This window comes from Pomacea canaliculata, linkage group LG8, assembly GCF_003073045.1.
Source record: "Pomacea canaliculata isolate SZHN2017 linkage group LG8, ASM307304v1, whole genome shotgun sequence".
NCBI lineage: Eukaryota > Metazoa > Mollusca > Gastropoda > Architaenioglossa > Ampullariidae > Pomacea > Pomacea canaliculata.
In genome coordinates, this window is record NC_037597.1 from 10,670,032 (window position 1) to 10,696,938 (window position 26,907).

A 26,907-nucleotide genomic window follows, 5' to 3' on the forward strand; every position below is an offset into this window, starting at 1 on the left:
TCTTTTGCTTACAACGAGTCAAAACATTGGGTCACTAGCTCTACAGGCTGAGATACGGAATGGTTGTTGATGATCTGATTTTCGCGATGGTTATGATGAATACTATGCACAAGATAAGGTCTGGATCCTGTCTGCGCATGCAAAAACCAGAAAATGGGATAAACGGATATCCTTGGTAAACCTTGGTAACATTCAATTACTATCGTACTTTGAATGTAATGTAGAGCATACTACAAACAATCACGTTAAGAATAGAACAATTCTAAGGATTTATCTTACATTTCGTGGTCATCTAGGTACTTGAAGTATGGTGGACAAGATGGGGATCTACCGGGGCTGTACGAGTGGCCGCAGCAACGAAGGTTTACAAATGTACATCTATGGTTTAGCGGTAAGTGCTTCCACCTAGAGGTGATTGCTCACTATAAGGGTAGAGGAAGGTGGGGGGGGGCGGAGGTGAAAAGCAGAGTACCTGCAGAAACCCATTGACGGCCAGTCCTGCGAACATGTGTCATACAGTGTGTCCCGAGATGTCTGACCACGCTAATACAGAACAATAACTAGACTGAGTCGTACACGTGATCAAAATACCGAGGAGAGCAGGTGCGATGTAGCTCAGTGGTATCATTGGTAACGGGTGGCGTTGTCGGTGAGCTCTCTCGACAACACAAATGAGGGCAAGGGACACAAATCTGTCGCTAGTATTCGATATTTTATTTTGCTTCACTTTATTGCTTTTCTATAGAACAGATGTCAGAAAGAAATGAAAACATCTTTACTTCAGTCTGGTATTGATTCCACATTCTTTTACGCCTCAGAGAAGCACCCGAAACTAAAATTTTGTAGAGAGAACACAAATATCGGGACGACATCGCTGACACACTTGTACACGAACAGAGAAGTTGCAGGTAGAGCGCCCGCGGCCTTCACAGTTTCGCACACAGAACGCTTAGGAGGAAGGCAAGCATCAGCAGAATATCTGCAGGACATCAAAATGTCAACAGAATGCCGGCCCAGAGGACGGACGCCAGAAGAGAGCGGCGACTTTGCCCACGAACAAGAATAATAATGTGTTCACTTGTACAGCGCCTTATCCTGGCCTGTGGTCAGCTCAAGGATCTTCCAAATGACAGAAGGTGCAGAAGATGGTGTGACGACAAAAGGTCGGTGCTCAGCGGACCATGTCCTCCACACCACAGCACCAACATCAAGCCGCAGTCCAAATATCAAAACATCATACAAGCCGCAATACACTCAGACGATGCAGACAATCATCTTCCTGGGTAACAATGAGGAGCAAGCGGGTGTGAAAGGTCAGCTATCGTTTCGTGCGGTCTGCTCATCTAATCCAGCTCTTGTCTGCCTGTAGTCGACCGGATGGCCGACATTTTGACCAGTGTCGACGTTTGCTAGTGTCCTAGCCGGAAGTGCAGAATCGTGCCTTCCGCTCGTCGAGACGAACACGGCGAGGCTTTGTGCTGCGGTCTGTGCTGCTGGCCTTGAACTGCCTAACGCCTGTGGGATCTTCGTCCATCTTGTTCAGTGTCCTGAAACAAGAGTAAGAACATGTGAGACAGATTTACCCAGTGCAGCGTGAAGTATGATTGAACGATGACGATAGGCAACTCCGTGTGTGTCTGTGTGTGTGTGTGTTTTAAATGATGAACAAAATGGAGGCGGCACGAAAGACGGAAACTATCGCTGTCTGTCTTTGCGCCATGCCTCAAGAAGAGATGAGATCACCACCGAAGCGACGCACGGCATCGTCTGCGCTGTTGCTGTTCGTCGTTTTTGTATCTGGGTGCTGCAGCAGACTCACGCCTGGCGGAGGCTTCACGCTCGCATTGCAGTCCATAACGGATGGTCTCGGCTTTAAAATATATATATATCGATAGTATATTTACTCTGCGGGTTCTTAATTAAACAATTTATATAAAATATTCGATAACTGAAAATTGAAATGATTGACAAGATGATAACATAAAACTTAATTTTTTTTTTATTTTATTCTGTTTTTCAACCTGTACTTTTATATGCTGCCAAAATATGGGATATTATACAGAGAAATAACCTTGTTAAAAAAAAAAAAGTTGGTTTTGTAAAGGTTGGGTCCTCTGTCGCGCAATGGATACTTAATCTGATCAGCATTCGACCGCGCTTAATTACAACAGTCAACCACTTCGTTACAGCACACACCTGCATTCACACAACCAATTAAGTGGATGTGTGTTGGGTTTTTTTCTATTTGTCATGGTCTTTATAGATGCAGACTCACGAAAAACACAACACGAAAATGTTCACAAACAGCTTCGTTTTTTTACGGTTTGCCGTGCGATCTACACTGTAAACTGTTATCAGATGGTTTGGCTAGTGGCCATTTTACAGCATTCTAATATTTTGCGACAGGTTCTTTTTTTTTCCTTTTTTAAGCATGGCACACGCTGGCAACTTGAAATATGATGAAGCCACTCACTTCAGTGAATTGTTTAACGGTGACCATGAACTATAGGATCCACCATTTGATTGATTTATTTTGCAAAGAATACTTTAGAAAAAAACACAATCCTTTGTTTGGAACCGTTCAGTTAAACTGGGTTGCTTCGGAGATTTCAGAAAGGGGACGAATTCTCTAATGCTAAAAAGATTGTTCTTTTTAACATTATTTTGAAGCAGATGGTCAAGATGTCTGTGGGAGGTGGATTATTCCTACAAACTACCTCCGAGTATAAATCGTGTATAGTTCCAGAGCCTTATTTTGAGTTCAGTATCTACGTCGCTAAATTTAACATTTCATGAATAAAACTTGACTGAACTAGGGAGAGATTATTATTACCAGTACACAAAGTGTAAATTTGAAAGTAACAGGAAAATAGTCAGTAATTATCTCAGTCATCTTTGATGCCTTTGTCACTTGATCAATCTTTGATAAAATAAAATGAAAAAAGGTTAAGAAAGGACAATTTGCTTGGATGCTACTAGGACTGCATAAGAGAAACCTCCAGTCCAGGCTCTGTATAAAGTAAGACTAATAGTCATCAGGTTCCTGTTCTCTACCATAAACACAAACTGAATCGTTCTTAGTCAGTCTTTATATTGTAAAGTGGGACTCTGGTTCGAAAAATAACTTTTATAATAAAAACAGGCAAGCAAGAGCACACATAATTTCCACCCCAAAGTTTTTATGTTTGCACAGACATATTAGACTAAGGCAAACAGCACGCACGGTGCACACGTGCAAGTTAAGGTAAAGGTCTTACCATGACTTTTTCAGGTTGTTAGGGAATGAGTATCATGAGATAACTAGGAATAGAGCTATATGCCTTGGTACCGGTCTTCTGCTCCCCACAAGAGTTGAGCAGACGCGCGGTTGAACGGACGGACGTGCACAGTACAGGCTGCGGGTTGAAGGCGGCCATCGTCCTATTGTCCACGTGGTGTCGCGGGCAGGTGGGGAGCTCATAAAACACTGGCCGAATAGGTCAGTAACCTCAGGGACCCTGGTGGGATGAGGGATTGTACTCTAATTACACGAATTACCATAGGGGGATGTAACACCGGCTACAATTTCGAGGGTATAGGACTCCCTCATCACACTCTAACCGTGTAGGTCGGTGGCAGATGACAACTTTACGACTGTGCCATTCTTTAGAAAGGAAGCCGAGGCGGTCAAAGAAGCAGGTAGGTTTACCTTAGGTAAGGAAGAGGTTGGGCGGCGGAAATTGTCTCATGTTAGTGGCGACACGTGATTGGTTGTGGAATGCAGAGAGGTGCGACGGGCTGTCGAGTCAGTGACACCTGTCCATCACGCAGTAGCCAGGTAGTCATTGGTCGTAGCTAGGTAACGGAATGGCAAAGCGCGAGTGTGTTGATGTTTAGCCAATCATCGAAGCATTGAGCGTACAGATGATAATCCCACCCTACTTCAGTTCGGACACCAGGAGACTAACTGTCGGCTCCAGAGGACCTTGGCACTGACAATTCAACCATGCGCCAACCAACAAAATGACAATGTACAGCCAACGATTAGAAGGTTGTTTTTTTTTAAAAAAAAAGAAGAAGAAATTGAGCAGATGTCAAACTAACTTTTATTATTTCACAAGTCGTGTATCTTAACAGCTCTGTTAACAATTTTTACAATTCAACTTTGTTTATGACAGTATCTTTTGTAAAGAACTTAAGGAGTCGTGGATGTCATATTGTGCAAGAAATATGGAATCGTAAATTGCCGAATTCAAAATTTTCCAGCTTTGAAGGTATTTAGCAAACTCTTCCTAATCCCTGTCATCTTGGTTGGCTTCTACATTTCTCCATATCATTAATATTGTTATATTTATTATGGTTTATAAGGCTGGGATGTTGCACTCTATAAATATACTTCATTATTATTAAATTGTCAAATAAAAAATGACTTATATTATCAATTCCAATGGGCAGTTATTTGCAAAGTGTGCTCAGCTATGGGGACAAAAAACCGCAACAAGTGCTGTATACGAACTAGGCAAGAGATGCATTGTAACAAAACAAAAATCCAACCGACTTTCCACTTGTCTGATTAAATATAAGATCGTACAATTATTCTTATAATTTACCGTGGTTCACGACAATGAGGTGTTAAAGACCATCTTTACATGAGGGCGGTGCCCGTTTCCTCTCCCACTCTGCCTTACCTTCCTCAGCCTTTGTAAGGTACCCATTCCCGCAAGCTGGGTCGAATTGGGGAAGAAAGCTACGCTACACGGGTATCGAACCGGACGCATTTCAGTTCGGACGCCAGCGCTCTAACCAATCAGCAATCTGATCCTCTAAGCATGTTAGACATACACAAACACCATTTACAACTTGAACAGCAACTTGTTCAAATGCACATTCAGTCCAATAAAGAAAACGCGAATTATATTCATATGTACTTGTATATTCATACATACCTATGGGATGTGAACTCTGAACCCTATGTAAACTGTCCATTGACCAGCTTGATTTAGTCATAAAAATAGCAAATACAGAACTTAAACGTTGCCTTAAACGAAAATAATGTAACTTATGCTCTTAAATCCATTGTTGGCAGACACAGTATGTAACAAAGATGTAGTTATACATACAAGACAAGTTTTCCACTCTTTCCTTCATGCAGCGTTTCCACAGCAAAAGATTTTTGCAACGAGGCTTCGACAGATGCACTTGATTTCTTAATTTCTGTTTCGGAAGAGGGGTCACTGATAGCTCAGTGCGCATCCTGACTGGAGGTCACACTTTGATGTCACTTGTACTTTGGCTGACTCGTCACACGTAAGTGAAAGTTCTGCCAGGCATGGTCTGATGATCAGGAAACCACAACACAGCTGCCATCACTGATTTGAGTCAAAAGAGGAGTGAGCAACTTTCAGCGGGAAGTGACGATTTCTATGGTCATGCGCACTGGGGAGCTGTGACAGGGTGTGTGTGGAATGGGAATAAAGAACGGGGGTTAAAGAGCGGGGGGATCATTTTTGATGCCATGTAGTTCACGCGCTTGATGTTGATCACCCCGGTCAGGTCTCGGTTACCGTAGCCATGAGGGCCAGGGAAGGGTGAGAGGGACTTTTAACACATTACTTACACGTTATAATGACCATGGCCATGGTCCACCCTGTTCTTGCTCTCTCCAGCAGCTGGCCATGCGTGTTACAGACCATGTGTGTGATTACACTGATGTTACTGGTACGACTATGACGGCTATTACTATGGACACCACCAGTATTTTCACCACGGCAAATCCAGCTTGTGCATTGCGGAAACCTTTGCATTATCATCTTGTACATACTGTTTAACACGCGCGCTATCTTGATATCGTCGATATTGAGTAAGAATTTATTTGATATGCCAAGTAACTAATTTCCAAACATGGTAAAGAATAGGTATTTATCATATATACCACGTTATTAATTTCCAGTCCTACCTGAGCTTGTCGAATGGTCTGTAACTCAGGCAAGTAATCGCTGTAGTACTTGTTCGTCATAAATGATTGTTAACTTAATTATATTTTTCTTTCTCAAACAACTACTAACATAGGGCGTGTCACACTGTAACAAGAAATGTTCCCACAGCTGAGCACATAATAACTAGGTCGCTGTGCTGTCGCTGATGGTCTCGCATGAAAAGCTGTTTGCGCATACAGAGAGAGGGATGTGTGTGCATGTGTGCATGTGTGTTTGTGTGAGTGAGAGGGGAAGATTGTAAGTGTATGTATGTATTTGTGTCTGTGTATGTGTGTGTGTGTAAATGAGAAATAGGGGGAAGGAGATTGTATGTGGGAAGGTAGGGGAGAGCTGGGTGGGAGTCAGTTTGTTCCATAAGTTTATCTGACACACTACACATTACACGAACACACAATCTTTTACCCACAGATGCACACACTTACCCACTCACTCTCACATACTCATTTACACACACATGCTAACGGGAGCAAGTACTTTCACACAGTTTTTTTTTTAATAGTGTTAACCCAGGGAGCACCACCGGCTAACGATTGCGGTAACACGCTCCACTGAAGCAAAGTAAAGCAGCTCAGACTAGAAGTCGCACGCACCTGGTCTGGTTCCACTTACCCACTCTCCACTCTGCAAAAGTTGAAAGTCCCCTTATCCCCAGTCTCTATCCAACTTCCCCTTCTTCACAGGCAGTTCAGGACCTGGAACCCTCCTCTCCCACCAGCACAAAAAAAAAACTCGGGCGGTCAATGAAACGGACATTGGTGTTGACAGCGTTGCCAATGGTTACCAGACGGTCCGTCCGGCGACGAAACCTTGAAGTCTTTGTCAATCTCCAAGACGCAGCGGACACGCGCGGGGTGACAGGTGAGTCAAGTCCGTGGATTTGTCTTCCCCTTGATCGATTTGACACGCTCGGAACTGCTAACGACCGCTTTGTAGATGAAACACGGCGACTGCGGACAAGACAGTGTCTGAGACTGATCAATGGACCCACAGGACACCGGGAGGGAGCACAGCATGGGGAGGTGGAGGGAGCGGTGACTGTGAGAGACAACGCAATGCAACACAACGCAACACGATACAGCATGATACATAGCACAATACGATGCAACATGACAACGATACGTAATAACACGATATAGCACGATACAATATGTTAAATTTTTCTATACTCTGTTCTTTATTGGTTTATAAAGATACAGAGGAGTTCGATAATTGCGTATTAGTTTCTACGAAAATACAGTTGCCTGACTGACACTACCTCAGTGACAAACAAACATAACCGTAAACATCATGACGTCACCTCATGTAGGTATATGCTGAAGAAGGTGCGCTAACCGTTTTTCAAGGGCAGATCAGGCTGCAATTCTTTGTAAAATGAATGAGCTGAGGTCAGTGCAGGATTGGTTTTACTGAAATCTGAGGGGCAAAGGAGCTAACTCACCGGCGGATTACAATTCGTGTGAACTTGATGATGTTAACTAGCGCAAGACACGGTGCAGCCAAGTGCAGCCTGTGTTGTGGAGTGGTGTGAGCCTGTCTGTGGTGTGTGACATGTAGTGGGTAGCCTGTGGTTTGTAGTGGTGTGAACCTGTCTGTGGTGTGTGACATGTGGTTTGTAGTACAGGAGGTGTGGCTCGTCACCAAACAGCCTAGACAAAGGTAAAGGTAGTCCCCCTCCTCGGCTTTACACTTTTCTCGGCGCCATCTTTTTGTTTTTGTTATCGTTATTGATATTGTGATTATTATTAGAACGATGCACATCTCTCCCTCGCCACTGTCCTCAAGTACACACAGTACTCACCCCACAGGTGAGGCACCTCGGCAAGTGCGCTTCGTCCCGCGGTATACCCCGGTTATTATATTCCTCAAAACAGCGCCAAGCGTTCTTTCCATAGACGCGGAGGTAATGTTACAAGGTGTGTTGTGTGGGTGTTAACAGGGTTTTTTTTCTCGACCTGCAAAGGTGAGTGAAGGAAATCAGTTTCAATGATGTATGACCCAAATTTTAATATCATTTCTTTCGTTTGTCCATTTGATTGTTTGATCTCAAAATAGTTTATAGGTTTTACAGATGTCACCAGTCAGTTGACAATTCTATCCAGCAAGACTTGTCTTCGACAAGCAGCCTTTCATTCTCATATTTAGTTATTCTCTCTTTTGCCCACTCGTTCTCTTGCTGAATAACTCACTCTGTCAGTGTTCATTTCCTCACTCAGTAGAGATGGGACACGCACAGTGACCAGCCACGAGAGGCCACCGGGGCCAGCAGAGTTCCCAGGAATTCGATGGTTGAGACATAAAAAGGTAAGATTATCAACAAGGGGGAGTTGTAATGGGGGGCGGTGCAGGTCGGGGTAGTGGTTATGTTGATCAGTATGTTCTACTACAGTAGTCTCGTGTCCCCCAGCCAACGACAACGAAGCAGGGGATGCCACTCTTTTATCCCTATGCGGTTTTGTATCGGTTTCTTGTCTGTTTTTTTCTATTTAATCCTTCGTGGAGTGCAAGGAGCGAGTTGCAACAAGTACACGCACGTCGAGGTGAGCTTAGCTGCGCTATTGAGGAAGTTCATCCGATCTGCATTAATATCTGCACTGTCAACCGCCTTGTCAACACTCACAATTGTGCATGGCCTGGCACATCATGAAAGGAAAGACCTATTGCAGTCTACTTGTTAGTCACAAACAGACAACAATTATATAGGATTGCTCACAAGTAAATGATAAAAATAAAAATACGATCAACTACTCGGTGGAGTGTATTATTCCGCCGCCCCCCGCACACACAACTTCATGTGTCAACAAACGTTGTCAAGAGGGTGTTTGTGGGAGGAGAAGGTAACTGCGATAGTGGAAGGGAGACAAGTCAAACGCATCTCCTACTGGAGATAGCTGTCGATGATACTTCTCTCCTGCTGCGTTCCTGTCAGGTTGCTAGGTGACCAGCTAGGGTCAAATAGTGCCCGGATGTGTGTGGCCATGCCAATAGGCATGCCATGCGAAATCCGCCTTTGCAGAGACCGCATCAGGTTAGACAACAGTACACCATGCAGTTGAAAAGCTAGAGTACTACATCTGGTGTTGGAGGCTTACTTCTTTGTTCTTCCTTCTTTTACTCTTTCTTTCCATTACACTTACGCTTTTTTTTATCGTTTGTCACACTGCGAAGCTCCAACATTAAAAAACTGTTTAAATATTAAAACAATGAATGAAATAGATTGTAGCGTGTGTCAAGATCTCACCACGGGTTTAGAACCAGTCTTGCAAGACATTCTAGGCATTCTGAAGAGATGTTTGGATTGAGTGAGAGAAGCATTGCAATAGACTGAATGCTACTGTAGAAAGAAGTGAAGACATCTACCATCAGTGTATCGTCTAGTACTGTGGTCACTTGCATCTGACGAGAAAAACTGGCTGCAAGCTTGAAGAGCTGCCTCACATGGAACTGATCACCTCAACTGTAATCTCGACATTTTCTCTTCTTGTTATTGCTTTATTTTGGTCTGTCTGTGTTTGTTTGCGCTTGTGTGTCGTCTTTATTTATTTTCCTCCCCTACACCCCACACCCACTTTCCTTGTGAAGAAAGCGATCAGGAAGGGCGACAAACTGACAGCATCTCTCGCCTATAGTCCTGATAAGTCAAGGATGGTGGCGAGCAAATACTAAACTCTAGTCTACATTCCTGGTAAATCTGAGTTGTGATTTTCTTGGTACTGTTAATTATTTGGATAATCGCTCGTGTGTTGAGTCTACTCATCACGATTCACATCGCTTTGTTGGGTTTTTTTTTTTTTATTGCCATGTTGAGCAAGCATCCCGGAAATTGTTGACACCGAAACAAAACCTCGTTTAAGATCTGAACTTTTTTTTGTATGAGTTGGTTTTTTTTTTGTGCAGGGGTGGGGAGGGGTTGGGGGTGGGTGTGATTGGAAAGACAATCAACTAGGCTCCCGCATCCGCTTCCGGTACGCTCAGCACTGGTCATCGCTCCGCTGTTGGTCGAGGGGGTAATGGAACTTTATCGACCAATCACGTCATCCAGCCTGACTGTCATCAAAGCTCGCGACTGAGTGCCGCAAACTGACGCGTGCCGCAAACGGCTCGTTGTCCTGCGCAAAGTGGCGAAGCTAGTGCCAGTGGCGAGTGATGGTCACCATGGATGTCTGACGCACGGCATGCTCGCTTCTGGCTCCAGTTACCATGGAACCTTGATCTGGCGGCCACACTCGTAACTCCTGTTCGTTCTTCTCCCACCCCACTTCGTATGTGTATTTTCCTGTGATGTCACATAGCACGTCACATTGGTTGTGGGGAGGAGGGAGGTGGAGTCAAGACAACCTAATTGTGTGAAAAAGATATATTTCATTTGTCTTGTAGTAGATCGTATATGTTGTAGATGCTAATGCATCCAGCCGCCCATCCATCCATCCAAATTACCTCGTTTCCGTTCCCCACTGTGTGACTTGTCCACATAAAGGTAGAAGATGCAGAAGTCCATCAACACATCAGTCCAAGCTGCACGGATGCGTTCCATAACCGTTTTGGATTTGTCTTTCTTTTTGACATTAAGTGCCAATAAATATCAAAACTCCAACATCATCATTTATCACTATTCCTGTCTTAACTGATACTAGCTGACGACCAGGTATTGGTCATTGGGGGAACCTGGATTGCCGCAACTGCTGATAAAGCTTAACCCATCTTGAGCGGCGGTGACCAGGTCTTGCACAAGATGACCACCACATGTTCGCCTGTCAGTTCTTTTGTCCAGTTCGGCATCTGAGGGGGTCGTTTAAAAAGTTCTAAGCCTCCCCCAGAAAAAAAGAAAGCCATAGGTGAATTTTTCTTCGTTGTCACACTACCAGCTGTTATGAAACTAGAAAAACTAATACAGGTTTCTGCTTTAATTTGTGTACACGTGAGGCCCATACAAAGGTGAAGGGTAGCGCGACAAAATGGACAAAACAGGGAAGTCATAAAGTATCTGCAAAAGAAAGGAATGACACCCAAGGAAATCCACGAGGACATGGTGCAGACACGTGATGAGGACTCCCCTTCCTCGGCAACTGTGAATAAGTGGGATGCTGATAGCTAAGTCCATAAGCATTAGTTCTGGTTCAGTCCACACTGTTTTAAAAAATCTTTTAAACTGAGATCTTGGGATGAGAAAGCTGTCTGCAAGATGAGTCCCAAGAATGCTCATGCCAGAGCAGAAGCTGCAAAATGTTGACATTTCCAGGACACTTCTAACTCGCTTCCAGGGTCATCCTGAGAATTTCCACCGCAGATGAAGCTGAGTTCAAAGATTCAAAGCAAGTTGTGGAAACACTGTGGTTGTCCACCCCCGAGGAGGTTCAATCAGAGAGCGTCTGTTTGCAAAGTGATTGCTTTTGTTTTGGGGATTCTGAAGGCGAAATCATGATAGACTATCTGGAAAAGAGAAAAACTATTAATGGACAGTACTTTGTATCAGAATCAATTCAACTGAAGGAAGCAATCAAGTCTAGGCATGCTGATGGCAGGTGTGTTCTTGCTCCAGGATAACATGCCCGTTCACTCTGTCCAGGTTGCAGTAACTGAAGCAGCCAACTGTGGCTTTGAATTGCGACCCCATCCCCCTTACTCACCAGACTTAGCTCCATTGACTTTTACCTAAACTCAGATCCCACCTACGTGGTTGCCATTTTGGAAACAATGAGAAGGTCGTATGTGCTGTGGAGGAGATTTTTTGGAGAACCAGGATGCCACTTTCTTCTGTCATGGGATTGCAATGCTTGAGGATGGCTGGACAAAGTACACAGATGTCAAAGGGGAATATAGAAAAAACTGTGAAAAACTGTCTTGTTTCTGCGACTTCTGGGTGATGATTAGAACTTTTTGAACGACCCTCGTACCACCTTCCAGGGTATCTCGAAGAATGGTGTTAGAAACGATGTCATGCTAGGCCACATGGCTAAACCAAACAACAAACTTACTCCACTTCACTGTTGCCAGAAAAGCTTCCTGGCGGCCGACATGTGTGGGTGACCGTGCCCCATAAAAAGCTCGTTTATCTCACCTTCTAGTCGGAGGAGTTTTCTTATGCACTGGTCTCGAAGAACTTAAACAGGCCCTAACCAGGTGTTTGGGAAAAGTAGTGAAAACGACCTCTCATGCAGCGGGCTTACATCTCCCCCAGTATTGTTCTAGCAACTAAGGTTGCACCATGTACTCTGGTAGACACGTAACTGTGGCACAGTGGCGTTGCATCCGAAGCTGGGTGCAGGTGTTGCCGATCTGTTGCAATACCTCTCAGCCACACTAACACTACTACTATTCCACTTTGCTGTGTTCTTGTGGTTATGCTCTAAAAAAAAAAAGGCTCAAAGTACCAAAGTCTGTCTCTCTCTCACACACACACGAGAGAGAGAGAATGAGAGAGAAAACGAACGAAATTTTTATTGCTTGGCGTCAACAACGCGAGAGAGAGAGAGAATGGATAAAAAGAAGAAAAGATAGAGTTTAGTTGTATTAGTTTTTGACTTCAACGCACGTGCTCACCGTCCTTCAGTGTTTTCTAATATGATATCCGGTGAGAAGACAGCCCTTCAAATACCCTGAATGGTAACCCGACTGATTTTCCAGGGTGACGTCGCAGGTTTGATTATTTTGAGGGGTGGGTGGGTAATGGATGTTGCTTGACATACACGGTTTACGTTTTTGGAAATTTATGTTTAGTTTTGGAAAGCTTGTTTGTGTGAATGTGTTCTTAAAAGTCTTAGCTTGACATCTATGATTCAGACAGCTTTGGGATTAGGGTTAATAATGTCAGGGTTAGAACTTTTGACAGTTTCACAATGACTGAGCAGATAGAACATTCAAGATCGAGGTCTTGTTAGGCGGGTAGCCGCGTTGGGCTGTGCCGCAGGTCAGTCGTGGAAGTCAGTACACATAAAAAGTCGCCAGCCGGAGAGTTTCAGAAACAACTACTCTGCTCAGCAAACACGAGCAGGCAGGGCGCCATCGCCTTCCCAGTTATCTCCCCGTGCGCAGCCCGGAAGCTGAGCTTAGAATACCAACTCCGCACTGTCTGCCCCTGTGTTAGCCCTCCAGGCTCCTTGGCTGTGCTGGAGACCGCCGCCAAAACTCACCATCCTCTTCCACTTCCTGTCGCCATCTTGTGGCAAACGTTACTGACGAGCACAGATCATCAACAACCTTGTCTCCCAGACTTTCCACCGTGCTTTACATACCTGAACTGGTAATACTATTTATTTCTGTCTTTACAGTTATTTTGGGTGTTTGTGTTTCTTTTCGTATTTATTTTAATTGTATTTTTATAATTTTCGTCTCTTTTCGTATTTAAAAATTTTCAATACCATGTAGTAGCAGAGCCATTACGGGTATTTTCTACCTCTTTAAAAAAAAAAACCTTAATGTTACTCACGTCGTCATGGTCAGACGAATGATGGCGCAAGTTTTTTAGTTTTTTAAATGTTTTTTAGATCACTAGGCCATCTTTCTAATGAAACACCCGAGCAATAGGAAACAAATTTACGACTATGTAAACGATCACTAAAGTACTTAATGGTAAGAGTTTTTTATATATACGTCTTACGTCATTGATTTATGGTCTAAGTGGCCATTAGTTCTTTCTGGGGATTATCATATGGCTTACGTTCCACGATAAATAGACTCTTTTCTTTTTCATTACAATCTTCGTCGAGAGCAGGATAAAAGAAAAGGGCTATAAAATTATCAGTAGAGCTAAGCGAGACAATATACCCGAACATTACTTTGGGCTCATATTGCGGCAGTCTTACCCGCATCCTCTCCACGACCGCCTGCATTATTTCATGTCTGCTTTTATGACCGTGCTTGGGCAGAAACGGGCAGCTTTCAAAGAAACCAATTTGTCTGGTGCTCGAAATCAGGCACACTTGAAGCAACGGTCAGCGGGGAGAATGAAATGGGGTCTTGGGCAAGAAACTGACCAAAATACCTGCCTGCTCCCCCCCCCCCTCTCTATCTCTTTCTCTCCTGTGTCTCTGCCAGGGCCTTAGATATTTTGGTTGTAGTTGTTTTACAGGTAAACAGATTACTTTCGTCGTAAAGAATTGCCGTGCACCACTTTATCGTTTCACAACATGACCGAACCGTTCTCTTGACCCTTTTCTTAAAACAAGTTTTCTTATTTAACTGAGAGAGCTCTTCCTTTCTTCCTCACTTTCTTTTTTCTGTCTTTCATTCTTTCTTTCTCTTTCTTGATTTCTGTTATTTATCTCCTCGTGTTTAGCTGTCTTTTTGCTCTTTTTGTTATTTGAAGACCAGGTCTTACTGTCTGTCACTAGCTACCTGCAGTCAGTTTACACCAGGTCTTACTGTCTGTCACTAGCTACCTGCAGTCAGTTTACACCAGGTCTTACTGTCTGTCACTAGCTACCTGCAGTCAGTTTACACCAGGTCTTACTGTCTGTCACTAGCTACCTGCAGTCAGTTTACACCAGGTCTTACTGTCTGTCACCAGCTACCTGCAGTCAGTTTACACCAGGTCTTACTGTCTGTCACTAGCTACCTGCAGTCAGTTTACACCAGGTCTTACTGTCTGTCACCAGCTACCTGCAGTCAGTTTACACCAGGTCTTACTGTCTGTCACTAGCTACCTGCAGAGGAAGCGATATTGAGTGAGACGCCCCCTTGTCTCTGGGCGCCATACGACAGTGGTTGACACGCTGCGTTGAGGGCCAGAGAGACAATTCTGATATCTTGACCGGACCACCCGGACACCGCTATCTACCCCTACTCCACCCTCCTCCTTCGACGCACAGGCCACTCGTCTGTCGCCGGACTGTACAGTGACGTCACACCAGCAACAACCCGATAAGTGACGTGACCAACGGTGTGCGAAGTGCAAGTACCTGCTTGCATGAGGGTCAGTGGGTCACAGTCAACGGACAGGGAAGAAAAGAGGGTGCTATTGAAAAGGAAGAAGAAAGGAGAGGGAAAGAACTGATACGCAAGGATATGTTAAAATGTTTTTCTGTTGTATGCTCAGAGTAGAGTAACAGGTAATAGTCTAGAAAATAAAGACCAAAATAAAATTGATCCTTCCGTTGAACGGTCACAAGTGAGGCTAGAGGTGAATACCCTTAAGATTAACTCAGTAGCAATTAATATCCAGCCATTATATTACACTAAAATAATGGCTTATTCTTTACGGCTATTTATGATAAGCGAACTTAGCAACAATTCAAAAATGTATGCTAGCAATAAAGCAAGAAGAAATAACAGAAGAATCAAGATGTATATATCAATCTAACAGCGATGCCAACCGTCCAGCACTGCTACTGTCGCTGCTGCTATAATATGACAAAACTGGCGAGATGTAGGATGTGGTTTACACATTAACAAGACGTGGCGCAACCGCACTGCACTATGTGACACTCAGCAATACTCGCAGTGGCTACACTACTCCAAGAAAACCGTCTAATAACGTTTTTAACTGTTTCGGGAGGACTTTTATCTTGATCTCTCCAGGGTCCCTCCAGTCACGACGAAAATCGGTCACTGTTAGAAAGCCCTCGATACTTGAAGTCCAGCAATCCTACTTTGCTAACCGGAGATAAAGCAATCAAGGCCAGCAAGACTGTCCCTAGATAACGCCTTTAGGGACACGCGCGCTCGGACCTTTGACGCAACGTGAAGTCGAGAAGTCGAGAAGCAGTGGCCACAACGCCCTCGTCGTTCATGACAACGCGAACCTTGTCCTCGCGAGGACGCGGCACACACGATAAAGCCCTGTTCATAGGAGAGTGCACCTGCCGCGAGATGGTCACATGACCGGCGGGCCGCTAGCCACGAAGCAGCTTCACTCCCAGTCTTTGGCAAAAAGCGACTTTTTCTTTTTAATAACCATGTTATTGTTGTTGCTGTTGTCATCAACCTGACAACCTTGTGAACTCATATCCGTTTGTGATGCATTACCGCCACCGTCACAGCTTGCCGCCAGGGTCTGCCTATCTGTGTCCCCTCCCTCTGGCCTGCCCCTCTACCTTTGTTTAAAGGGGACATCTTGCTATCCTGTCAAGACACCATTTGCCGTTCTCCAACCTGATTATTCTCCCCTCAAACAAAGTGTGCCCCCTCCCACCCCTTTCATGGCAAGCGAAATCTACCCGAGATCGTGTCCGCTGGGTACGTAAATGTCACCAGCATACGCTTCTGGCGGTCGTTGGGTGGCTCAATACTCCACGCTGTCCCTGTCACCTGCGTTAGACAGACATAGGGGAGATGAGAGACCGTGACAGACAATGAGAGGAGAAAGAGAAACAGAGTATTCAAACCAAGAGACAGAGAGAGAGAGAAAAAAAACATAAACTAGAGCAGCCATGTTGCCGAAGCCACGTGTCGCCGACCACACCTTGTAGTCTGTGGACTCGGACTTCGATCGCTAAACAAGCAACGGGTTTGGCTTTCTTGCCTTCAACGTTGCACACCCGCTTATCTGTACATGTTAGAGTGAGTGAGAGGGTGGGATGGTGGGTGAGTGGAGTGAAATAAAAGTACTGTCTTTTATGTGCGTGTTTTTTGTACGTACGTGTACGTGCTTGTGTGCCTGTTCGTCTGTGTGAGTGTCGCAGATGGGCGCTAACCCACAGAGTTGTTATTTTCCTATTGTTCGCGGTCTTCTCCAATATCTCGTGTTTATTTTAAAAGTCTAGTGGGGTCCATTTTTTGACAGCGACTTGGCAAAGTTATGTGCAAGATGCCATTTACCAAAATTTGGCTGAACACCTTCTCTTCGTCGTTTTCGAGATGCACCTGTACGATCATCACCAATGCTCTGAAGAGGTCATGTTCGATGTTTTTCTAGAGATAACTTAGTATGGTCCCAGTTTTCGTGCTGGCTGTAGTTTTGACATAGATATATCTTCTCACAATCCTGGTATCTGAGTTTTTCTGTGCATAAAGATGCTTGCAGGCCTACATCTCCACGGTAAGAGGGTACTAATACAATTTTGGGGAAAAGTACCTCAAATTGAGCTTTACCGAGTTATTAGACTCAAATTGCACCCTACTAGCACTTTAAATGTATTATTTCCCAAAGTCTTATTCCTAATTTTCCACACAAATCTGGTCTTGCTGCTCCGTATGCCACACATAGTCTCATGGTTCCAGTAATGTTCGTGCTGTTGTTTACTCAAACTCTAATGGCGCAAATATTTTCTTCTTTGTTGCTCTCGTTGTCGGAGATTATAATCATCAGCGTTGGGCCTGTAGGTGTTATCATTATCATTGTCATCATCATCATCTTTGACACTAGCACTAGTCCTGGGAAGGAGACTAAATTTTCTACAATTGCTCCAGAAAGTTTTGATGGTGAACTGTCACAGCAAGTTTCGTGCGCAGTAAGCGCAGGTCTGATGGACTAACATTGTGCTTCTCTCTGAAACTAGTTTGTGACAGTGAACATGATGCTCTAACAAAAGCTGTCATTATGTAACCATATTTCTATCTGCAAAAGTTAAGCCACTCCGCCAAAGATTGACAGTTAAGCTTCCAAGAAAAAACATCGTACATCATCTCCTTTCTAAAAACAGACATGGTATACCAAGGAGGACAGAAAAGCATGGACAGAGTACAGAGGAGAATCGCTGTCAGTACTTGGAGGAGACCCTTTCCAAAAATTGTGTCTGCTTCTGCATCATGATTGCAGCAACGACGGTTACAGCAGCACGCTGAAGACCTGGCGCAAATTTTCTAGACAATAGCGACCGTGGTTCTCATCATTTACGGATACAAGACTCATGCGGAAGAAAGAATCCTGGCATTCGCGACCACGTGACTAAGGAAAGTGTTCAAATTTCCTATATTTAAAGCAGGACTGACGAATAGCAAACCACTGTCGCCACGTGGGCCCCTAAGGACACCTACTCGCGCAAAAGCGAAGTTGCGCAAAATGTTCTGGTTTGGCCACGTGACCCCGCACGACGCGACCCTTCTTCAGGGTACGTTGGAGGGCAAATCGAAGCCGAAGAGAAGAGAGCAAATTGACTAGTCAACACTAAAGGCCACGTCATGCTAGACTTTCTTACTGCGCCTATGTAGTCCCCGCTACTGGCGGACCCGCAAAGACGATAGTAAACGATGAATGAGTGAAATAAGGATAAGTGAAGAACATGGTGAAGCCCCAGCTCACTTTTCTGTCCATTTACGTCCCTTCACTCGCCCACCCTTTCATTCACATTCCCTTCCCAAGTAGGTTTGTGTACAACATCGTCATCGCGGCTTTTTGTGCAACCGCTGATGCCACTCGCTTAATAATGGAGATTGAGATGATGTCACACAGCTTGACACACAGAGTTAAATTCACGTTGTGCGATTTATGTTCACACATTATTTTCCTAATAATTTCCTCATAATTTAACTTTTTTTTCTATAATATTGGGCGTGATACCAACGGCTACCGGTCGATTCAACAACCGTTTACCGATTCGACTACAACCCTGAGTCCACTCGTCCAGAACAGAAGTCAATTCAACCACCGAGTGCAGAAGCTACTATTATAAGTATAAGGACAGATTCGTTGCTCGTTGTGTATATATATATAGATATAAATAAGGAAACGACATTTTATATGCAAATTAGTCACGTGATAGGTCAACCACCATTGTTATTAAATGAAAAGTAGACGCTCTTAGATGTGGCGCATGGATACCTATGTATCAGCGAGGGAAAAACTCCTTGCTTGGTTTAATTTACGCAGAGAAATAACACAGCTGTATGGTTGATGGTCACTATCTTTCAATGCTACTGTAAAACGTTAAAAATGTGATGTTAGAATTTATATATATACTATTATTTATACTGATTTGGATCCACTCTTCCTCTCGCTCTCACGCGCGCGCACACACACAAAAGCAGGATCGACATGTCAACCAACAACGAGAAAGGAGTAAATCAAATTTCTTGACCAAATTAATACGTAGAAGATGATTTAGTCGAATCAGCGGTGGACTGTGGCCGAATCGACTGGTCCTCATCTCAACCGTTCATCACTGTGAAACCTGAGAGAAATTAGAGGGCTGTTCGTTCATGCGCGCGTGTGTGTGTGTTGGTGTGTGTGTATGTTGATGTGTGTTTGGGGGGGGGGGTATAACAATTGTTAGAAAGTCGAACTTGTTTTTCCTTTAACTGGTCTAAGTTTTCCGATGGCTGTTATAACAGTTTCACGACAGCTACCCAGCACTGTGCCATGATGATGTCAGGGTAGTGTCATGACAGAGTATCCTGACGACGAAAATATTTTGACAGCGTGCACCACTTCCATGCTCCATGCATCTGACCTTTTTCCTGTCATTAGTCAATTTTTTTGCCAGGGCACTCCCCTCTTTCTCCTCCACCCCACACTCCCTTCGCCTTGTCCCACCCCATCCTCCGACAAACATCAGCTACCGTTCTGTGGCAAGTGGCTACGTTCTGTGGACCATATATTCACCTCCCTGTATGTGTATCCCCATTGTCGCCAAGCGCAAGACTTGCCCACCCCTATTGATCAGCTTGGGTGGAGGGAAGACAGGAATTTACACACACCCTAGGCGCAGATGTGAGGACCGAGCGGCGAGATGCTCGTGCCACGGAGCTCTGCTGGCAACTGAAAGGCGTGGCGAGTCTGCTACAGCAACTGCTGGAGGGGAGGGAGGGAAGCAGTACAGGGTGGAGGCAGAGGTGGAGAAAAGTGAAGTGTTTCCACACTAGAACAACGGTTTTTAACAAGCTTTCGTGCCCAGCCATTCTTTGTTGGCCAACAGTTATAGATTATTATCTTGTTGAGGAAGCGCTCAAAAAGAGACAAAGACATTGGCACAGGCATTAGCGTAAAGGGGGCGGGGGTTAGGACTCGGGGGGTGGGGAGGAGAACACGGAAGAACACACACAATGTCTACCTTTAAAATTGGAGAAATGACTGAATTTTTTTTACGACTGCGATCTGCTGAGATTATTGACAGCGCAAACATTGACAGAGAATGGAGCGTAGTGTGTGCGAATTAGTTTGGTTTGCCTAGCTCGTCCAGCGTTAGAAAATAACTCATTCAGCTACTTATAGCTCGACAAATGTCAGAACACTGCCTCGGAGACGGTTGCCGACTTTTGTAGCGATACCAAAACTTGGATGTTACTCAGGTGTGCGCTGACGATCTGGGCTGACACCTGTGTCGAAGCTGTAACCCACTCACAGGACAGTCTGCTAACCTGTGTCCTGCAAACCGACACTTGTAAGACTGCCATGGACGTTATAGTTCCTAGAGAACCTTAGTTGAACCTCTACTTGAGGTAGAGTATCAACTCATCATCATTCCTGATTGGGTGCAGGGACTTGTTTAAATTTATCTTTCAAACTGTCGGCGTGAATTAAAAAAGAAGACAGCGCGAACCACGACTGCTTAATAGGAAAATCGCATTGACGAGGGTAACATTTTTTTTGCCGCAGACAACGAAGAAGAAGAAGAAAAAAAAGAACTGAGACACACAATCAAGAAAAACAATGTTTGACTAAAAAAGAATCATCTCATCTATGGCCCATGGGTCGAGTAGCTGCTCTAAAACCACTAATTCTAACTAAACTCATCTGTTTGTGGACACTACTTGCACATTTTCCAGTCCAGAACATTAATGACCTAATCTACTTTGCCACAAATTTATTGGAGACAAGAAACCTAAAGTTACTGATGCAACTAAAACTCTAATCTGCGCAGTTGTGCTATCAAGGATGGACTATTATAATTCTCTTTTCGCTAGAATTCACAAGTATTTCCTCGACAGACCTCAAACGATCGAGAATACCGCTGCTCTCCTCACCTGTAGACCCTCTAGATACCAACATGTTTCTATCTCTCTCTCTCGTCACTGCCTGCCAGTCGTGGATCGTATAGTCTACAAACTTTCACTTTGACTTACTCTGTTGTTTCTGGCACCGGTCCTCTGTACCTCTCCAAACTCATTCCTATACCTCCGCCCGCACGACTTCTTCGTTCATCTCCTGACACCAGGTGTAAAAATTTGTTTTTTAAAAGTTTTTACTGTATACCAAGGTTCTACAATGAATCTGGATCCCTCCGTCACATGATAAGCTACCAAGTCTGACACTAGTACAGACAGAATTACATACATTTGTTTAGTTAGAGCAATTAGATATATACCAAGTAAAAGGTCCTTACAATTAACACTAACTTTAGAAACATCAAAACCCCTTCAGGTAATATACGGTAAGGTCGTCCCCTAACCCCCTTGCCCTTTCTTGAGGTTGTGGGGTATGGAGTGCTTAGGACCTTCTCGGAAGGGAGGTGTTCATCTCTTCTACCTCTGTCTTACCTTCCTCAATCCTTTATAAGGTCCAATGGGGGAAGTCTGCTGCGCCACACGGGTATCGAACCTGTCGGTTTGGATGTCAGTTCTCTACCATTCTACCACTCGGCTACTGGCTATACTCTTTGTCACCAGGATCAAAAGACAATGAAATGACTTGGAACACTGAAAGGCTATTACGAAACCTTGACTTAAGGCCTAAATGATGTAGTCAATAAAAAAAATTAACTGTCTGTGCAATTATCTTGAAAACCATTTTGAGCAAAATATAAGAGGTGTCAATCAAAAATGGCTTCAGAGCAGAACTGTACGAAGAAATTTGGGCAGTAATAGGTTTGCTAATGATGTAATAATTGGAAATAATCTATGCAGAAGATAAAGAAGATAAAGTTGTGACCTTTTAAAATAATTTCGAAAAGATTTTCTTTGAGAAGCAAAATGTGTTATATACAAGTGTATATTTATGTCCACCCACCTGTGCGTTATAGGTGTTGGATAAGATTAATTTTTCTCTGTGTGTATAAGGGTGGTGGGACATAGGGTATGTGGGGAGGGTGTAGAAAGCAAGTACCTGGGGCTTGTAAGTCTTGGGAGAGGGAGTGCAGTGTTGAGAGTAGCGGCCAAAGTCCAGGCAATGCAAAGGTAAGCTGAGAAAGTTTGTTGTTCACCCAGTGGCCAGTGCCAGCGCCATTGCAGGGAGAAGATGTTGATGGAGATTAAGACATTTCATTGATGACGAGAAAAAAATTGGATTTTCAGAATTTCATATTTACATATATGCATATCTACAATCGCCTACATTTGTTATGCTGCTTTTGACTCCAACAATAACAGAGGAAATAAGACAAACGCTTGAGAGGCTTGTCCTTTGGTTGACTGTGTCGCTGATAAGGTTGTTGCTGCTGATGAACTGATGTGTAGCTGAGAAATTGTCGTTAATGTAACAATCTTTCAGTTAGCTCTATCAATTCTTTCAGTTCATTAGCTTCCTCATTTCAATATTTTGCTTGGTTCATTAACACAGAAACGATAAACATGTTTTGACAGTTTTTAAATTCCTAAGGTCGTCATCAGCCATCCGATGGAGCTGACGATAAACAGTCTAGACAAATGTTGTTGTCACAAGAGTGAGAAACTGCTAACCTCGGAAACCACGCTCTACTACTAACTGTTTCCGTCTTCCAAAATTTCGCTGCCATTTTCAATAAACAAAATCTGACCCAGGAAGTGGATCACACATTTAACCCCTCTAGGTATAATGACACTGTGACAATGTGTCATGTCTGATCCTTGACACAATCAACGGGTCACAAATCAGACCCTGAATGTAACAGATGAGGCCTCTGAATAATTTTGATAAGAGAAGTCGTCATTTTAACTGAAATCATCATCCAACTCACAACTTTCTTTTCTTTTTCGCTCACTCTGCGACAAAAAGGTTAAACACACGGTACAGCATACAAGCACTGAGTACAAGTGCTGTGACTAATGCCACGTCAGCCTTCCTTTTCTTCCTTCTTTCTTTCCTAGTGTCATGGCTTTTCTCCAACCAAACGATACCGTTTTCAGAGTTTAATTACATAGTATGCCATATTTTCTTTTAGGATTCTGGGGGAGGATTGTAGTACAGCAGCAAACATTTTGAGGAAGTGCGGAATGGCGGAATAGTTTTCATAATTTAATAAAAGAGACGCGGAAAGATTGTCTTTCTGGATTGTGCACAAGTGCTCGGCATAAAACTTACTCCCTCCTCTCTCATACACACACAGAGAGAGAAATATCGACAGAGGCGGGGTAAAGACAGACAAGTACAGATCCTTCGCCCATACTACAAGAACTGCCAAGCTGTTTCAACTCGCAGGTCGTAAGAACTTGTCAAAATCTGCTCACGAATTGATCTTTTCTTTCTCCGCTTTCTCTCTATTCTCTTCCTGCTATGCGCTTCTTACCGAGGTAGCCTGGCAGCTATGAGTTAACCCCAGCCATGTACTCAGTCGCAAAGAACGTGATGTCATCAACTCTTACTCATGTGGCTTGGTGCCTTTGGCCAGGGAATAACGGCAGAACAGTGCAGTACAACTCGTCAGTGACCCCCACCCGTATCCCCCAATTGCAGTCCCCCCACCTTCTGTCTTCCTCTCCAAACCTCCGTTACCTAGTTGCAGTGCAGCCGAACGCCGGTCTCCCCTTCCCCACCCGACACCACCTTCACGTGTGACAGCGACCCAGTCTCTCATCAGGACTTGCCCATGTCCCAGGCGCTGTGGCATCCCTCTGGCCTCATTGACTCGCTTGTACTCAGCACTCAGGCCAATGGGAAATACCACCGGCTGGCACACAAATCAAAAGAAGGAAATTTTCAGAGACAATTGGGGCAAAGAGAAAAATTGATGTATTGTGTGAAGGGTGGGCAACGCCCAGCGGGAAACACCCAGCTCTGAAATAAGGACCTTGGACAATTACGACTTGCTGGTATTGGGCAGGGACTCTTCTTCAAATATACAATTTTTGTGTGTTTTTATCCGCTCCAGGGATTTTTTCTCTCTCTTTCTCTCTTCCTTTCTTCCTCTGACTGGCAAAATTTACTTGCGGTCAGAAGTATATGTGTACTGTAGACATCTAAGACAATGCCACCTGGGAAATGAGGTTACAAGTCTTCTAGTAGCACCAGATCATTCCAGATTATTGGGCTTCTCTCTTTCTATATCTCTCTCTTTCTCTGTGCCTCCCTTCCTCTTTTTTTATTAATGAGCTAGCAATCGAAGTCTCTTAAAGGTAAACATGATATACAAATGGTAGTAAAAGTAGATGCAACAGACTTTTTGTTTGTTGCTTTCTGTAGATGACAAGGTATTGTTCTCCAGTGCAGTAAGAGGTTTATAAATCCAATTAAATAACTTGCACAAAAAGTTGACAGGCAGCAGTTAACAGTAAATCTAGATAAAAACTGTTATGGTCTTCGAATGGGTGGTGACTTATTAGCAAAAGAACTATAGTTGTATGTAAGCGATAGTCAGTAACTGTGACATTACACAAATATTTAGAAATGATGTCTACAAGATTAAGTCTCACATTATTGACGGAAGTATTCAAGAAAGAAAAAAAGTGTAACAGCAATAGTAAAACATTGCATACGTTCGGTTCAGATAACCAAAAATTATATTGGAAACTGTGTGTACCTGTGATATTTTTTTTATTTTGTCACAGATGTAGAATCCTAAAGGTTGGTTATAGTTTGATTAGAATGTGTTTGCTTACAATGTGTAACAAAGTAGAATCATTGTATATTATCATATACGACTGTAATATACAATGATTCTACTTAGTTCACTTTGTTCACTTTATCTTCTGGTTACAAAGGACTGTTAAGACAACCTCAGCAGAGTCGCACTCTCAAGAGACTGTACTTCGTGCGATCTGAATTCATCTGTATGTATATATCTTTCACACGACCTCATTACAGCTACAATGTATTTCTCTTCCATATTTTCATGCTCAGTGTCGCCCCATAGTTACTGCCTTTTCCGTTTCCGCTTGTCAGTGTAGCCGGCAATATCAGTTCTCCTGGCTTCCACAGTCAGTGTCCACTAACTGTGAATATTCCTCCCGGCCGGATAGGACCACACAGGTAGCTCAAAGTTGTTTGACCGGACTCTTGTCCGGATTTTAAATATTGAGTCGACAAGAATTAGGTCTCTCATATTTAATGACTTTAGTTATTTATTTTAGTCATTCAGTTATTTAAAGAGAGGAGGAGGAGGAGGAACAAGAAGCCGGCGGCAATGTCGGTGGAGCACAGTCAATTTGTTATCTCTCTTCCTTGGCTTTAGGATCAAATACGGGCAGCGGATGAAGTTTTTCGAGCTCTACACACTATGGAAGTTATGGGACTTTGTCTGCTTCTGTTTACAGAAAGGATCAGACCACTACTGATCTGTCTGGGCCTTTGCACTGCTGACCACTCACACTCTTTACAAATTCTATTTGTCTCGTCAAGAGCGCTGTCAACAAACTTAAATAATCACTGCTTGTAGAAAGGAGTCGAGTTGTGCATCCTTGCCTGTCCGTAGTTACTGTGACCTTAATAAGAAAAATCATGGGGTGGTCTCGTGTTACACCGGCATCCACCCATGCGACTACCCGCCTACACACACAGTCTACCTGTAGCGTCGCACCTGGGTGAGCGAAGTAGATTTGATATGGTTCCAGTATCTTACTAGATGAAAATAAACATAAGAAATAAAGAAGCTTCGAGCTAACATACATCAACCAAACATATCTTGTGACCATTCCATAGACGAGAAGAACATTCTCACCAAACTTTGTGAGCATCGAACAAACGGCGTGGATTTCCCCAGGTATCAACCCGAGCAACCCACGAACACAGGTACATCACCACCGTGAATAATGTTTGTGTGTGTGTGTTTGTGTGTGGAGCGAGAGAGAGGCTTGTGTATTGTTTTGTTGAACATGAGGTCACAAAGAGGGTGATAAGTGTTGATGCTGGGGATGAGCGGCGATAATGATCATTTGAGTGCAGCTGTCACGGACGATGGTGAAGACTGACGACCGAAGGCAAAGATGTCTAACGGAATGAGGTTTTAGCCATATAAGGCTAACCACGAGGCCGCTCGTTGACTGGTCTGTTAACGGAAGGAATGGTGAGGACTCCAGGCGTGACCTCCATGACGTGTATAAAAACAGAGGCAAACACGTGGCTTGCTCGCTTTTACCTTTGTAAAGAGACAGAAATGTAGCGAGGACAGTCACGCACGAGGGCCGAGAGGTGAGCTGGAGGGAGGATGTCAGCTTCTTCAACATATTTAGATTGTAGAAGCAGGATTTGAGCTTGAGGTTATGGAGCGGACGTTTATGTTTAATTGTTGTAGTAAAATTAATAAATTAATTAATATGAATTATTTTCTTGTGTTATGTATCCGCGGCTTTCTCATTGTCTTTATTTACCCGCTATCTATCTTATGTAACAAAGGCACGTGGCTCCCAGCATATCAGGTAAGAGGAGCAACCGTTTATGCCGGGTAGCGAGGTGTCCACTTACACTTTTTATCTTTTCTGTATTTCTTTCCTTCTGTTTTGTAGCAGAGACGCGTTTTCCAGGTACGACAGGTCGAGCTGTACCAGACATTTTGGTGGATGTGTTGGGGACCAGCCTCGGTACCACGGGGTGTCCTCCATCAAAGACGCACGAATGAACGAAGAACTTTGTCATAATGCTTGCCGGCGATCCTTTTGGTTATATTGATAGCCGTTCACAGTACAGTGATCAGTAAACACACACTGAATACATTATATTCTATATAACATTACACTGAGGGCTTTACATTCACTTTTGTTTGCCATGTTGATACTTAGTCATACGCGCGCGAAGTGTATATGTGAAAACCCGCAATTGTATTGCACAAAATTAGTTCGATTGTGCGTCTGTGTATACAACCAGTCGGGTATTCCACGACGGAAGTCATGACAACAGCTTTGAGGATAGTTTGTGCCTTCATTAGACTTGTGAAGAAAGAAACGTTTGGGTGGCGGTCTGTAACTGTTGATGGCGGTCTGAGTCGGGTCTCTCGTG

General features: G+C 43.8%; 2 long non-coding RNA genes across 2 annotated transcripts; one reads left to right on the plus strand and one right to left on the minus strand.

Moving 5' to 3' along the window:
* Positions 1–693: 693 nt before the first annotated feature.
* LOC112570793 lies at positions 694–8,259 on the minus strand. The gene is made up of 3 exons (XR_003100705.1): positions 8,162–8,259; positions 7,774–7,927; positions 694–1,547 (listed from the first exon to the last, which is right to left on the minus strand). It is a non-coding gene; the product is annotated as an uncharacterized LOC112570793 (long non-coding RNA).
* On the plus strand, positions 7,852–16,858 carry LOC112570792. The gene is made up of 3 exons (XR_003100704.1): positions 7,852–7,935; positions 8,192–8,276; positions 14,611–16,858. It is a non-coding gene; the product is annotated as an uncharacterized LOC112570792 (long non-coding RNA).
* Positions 16,859–26,907: the final 10,049 nt, after the last annotated feature.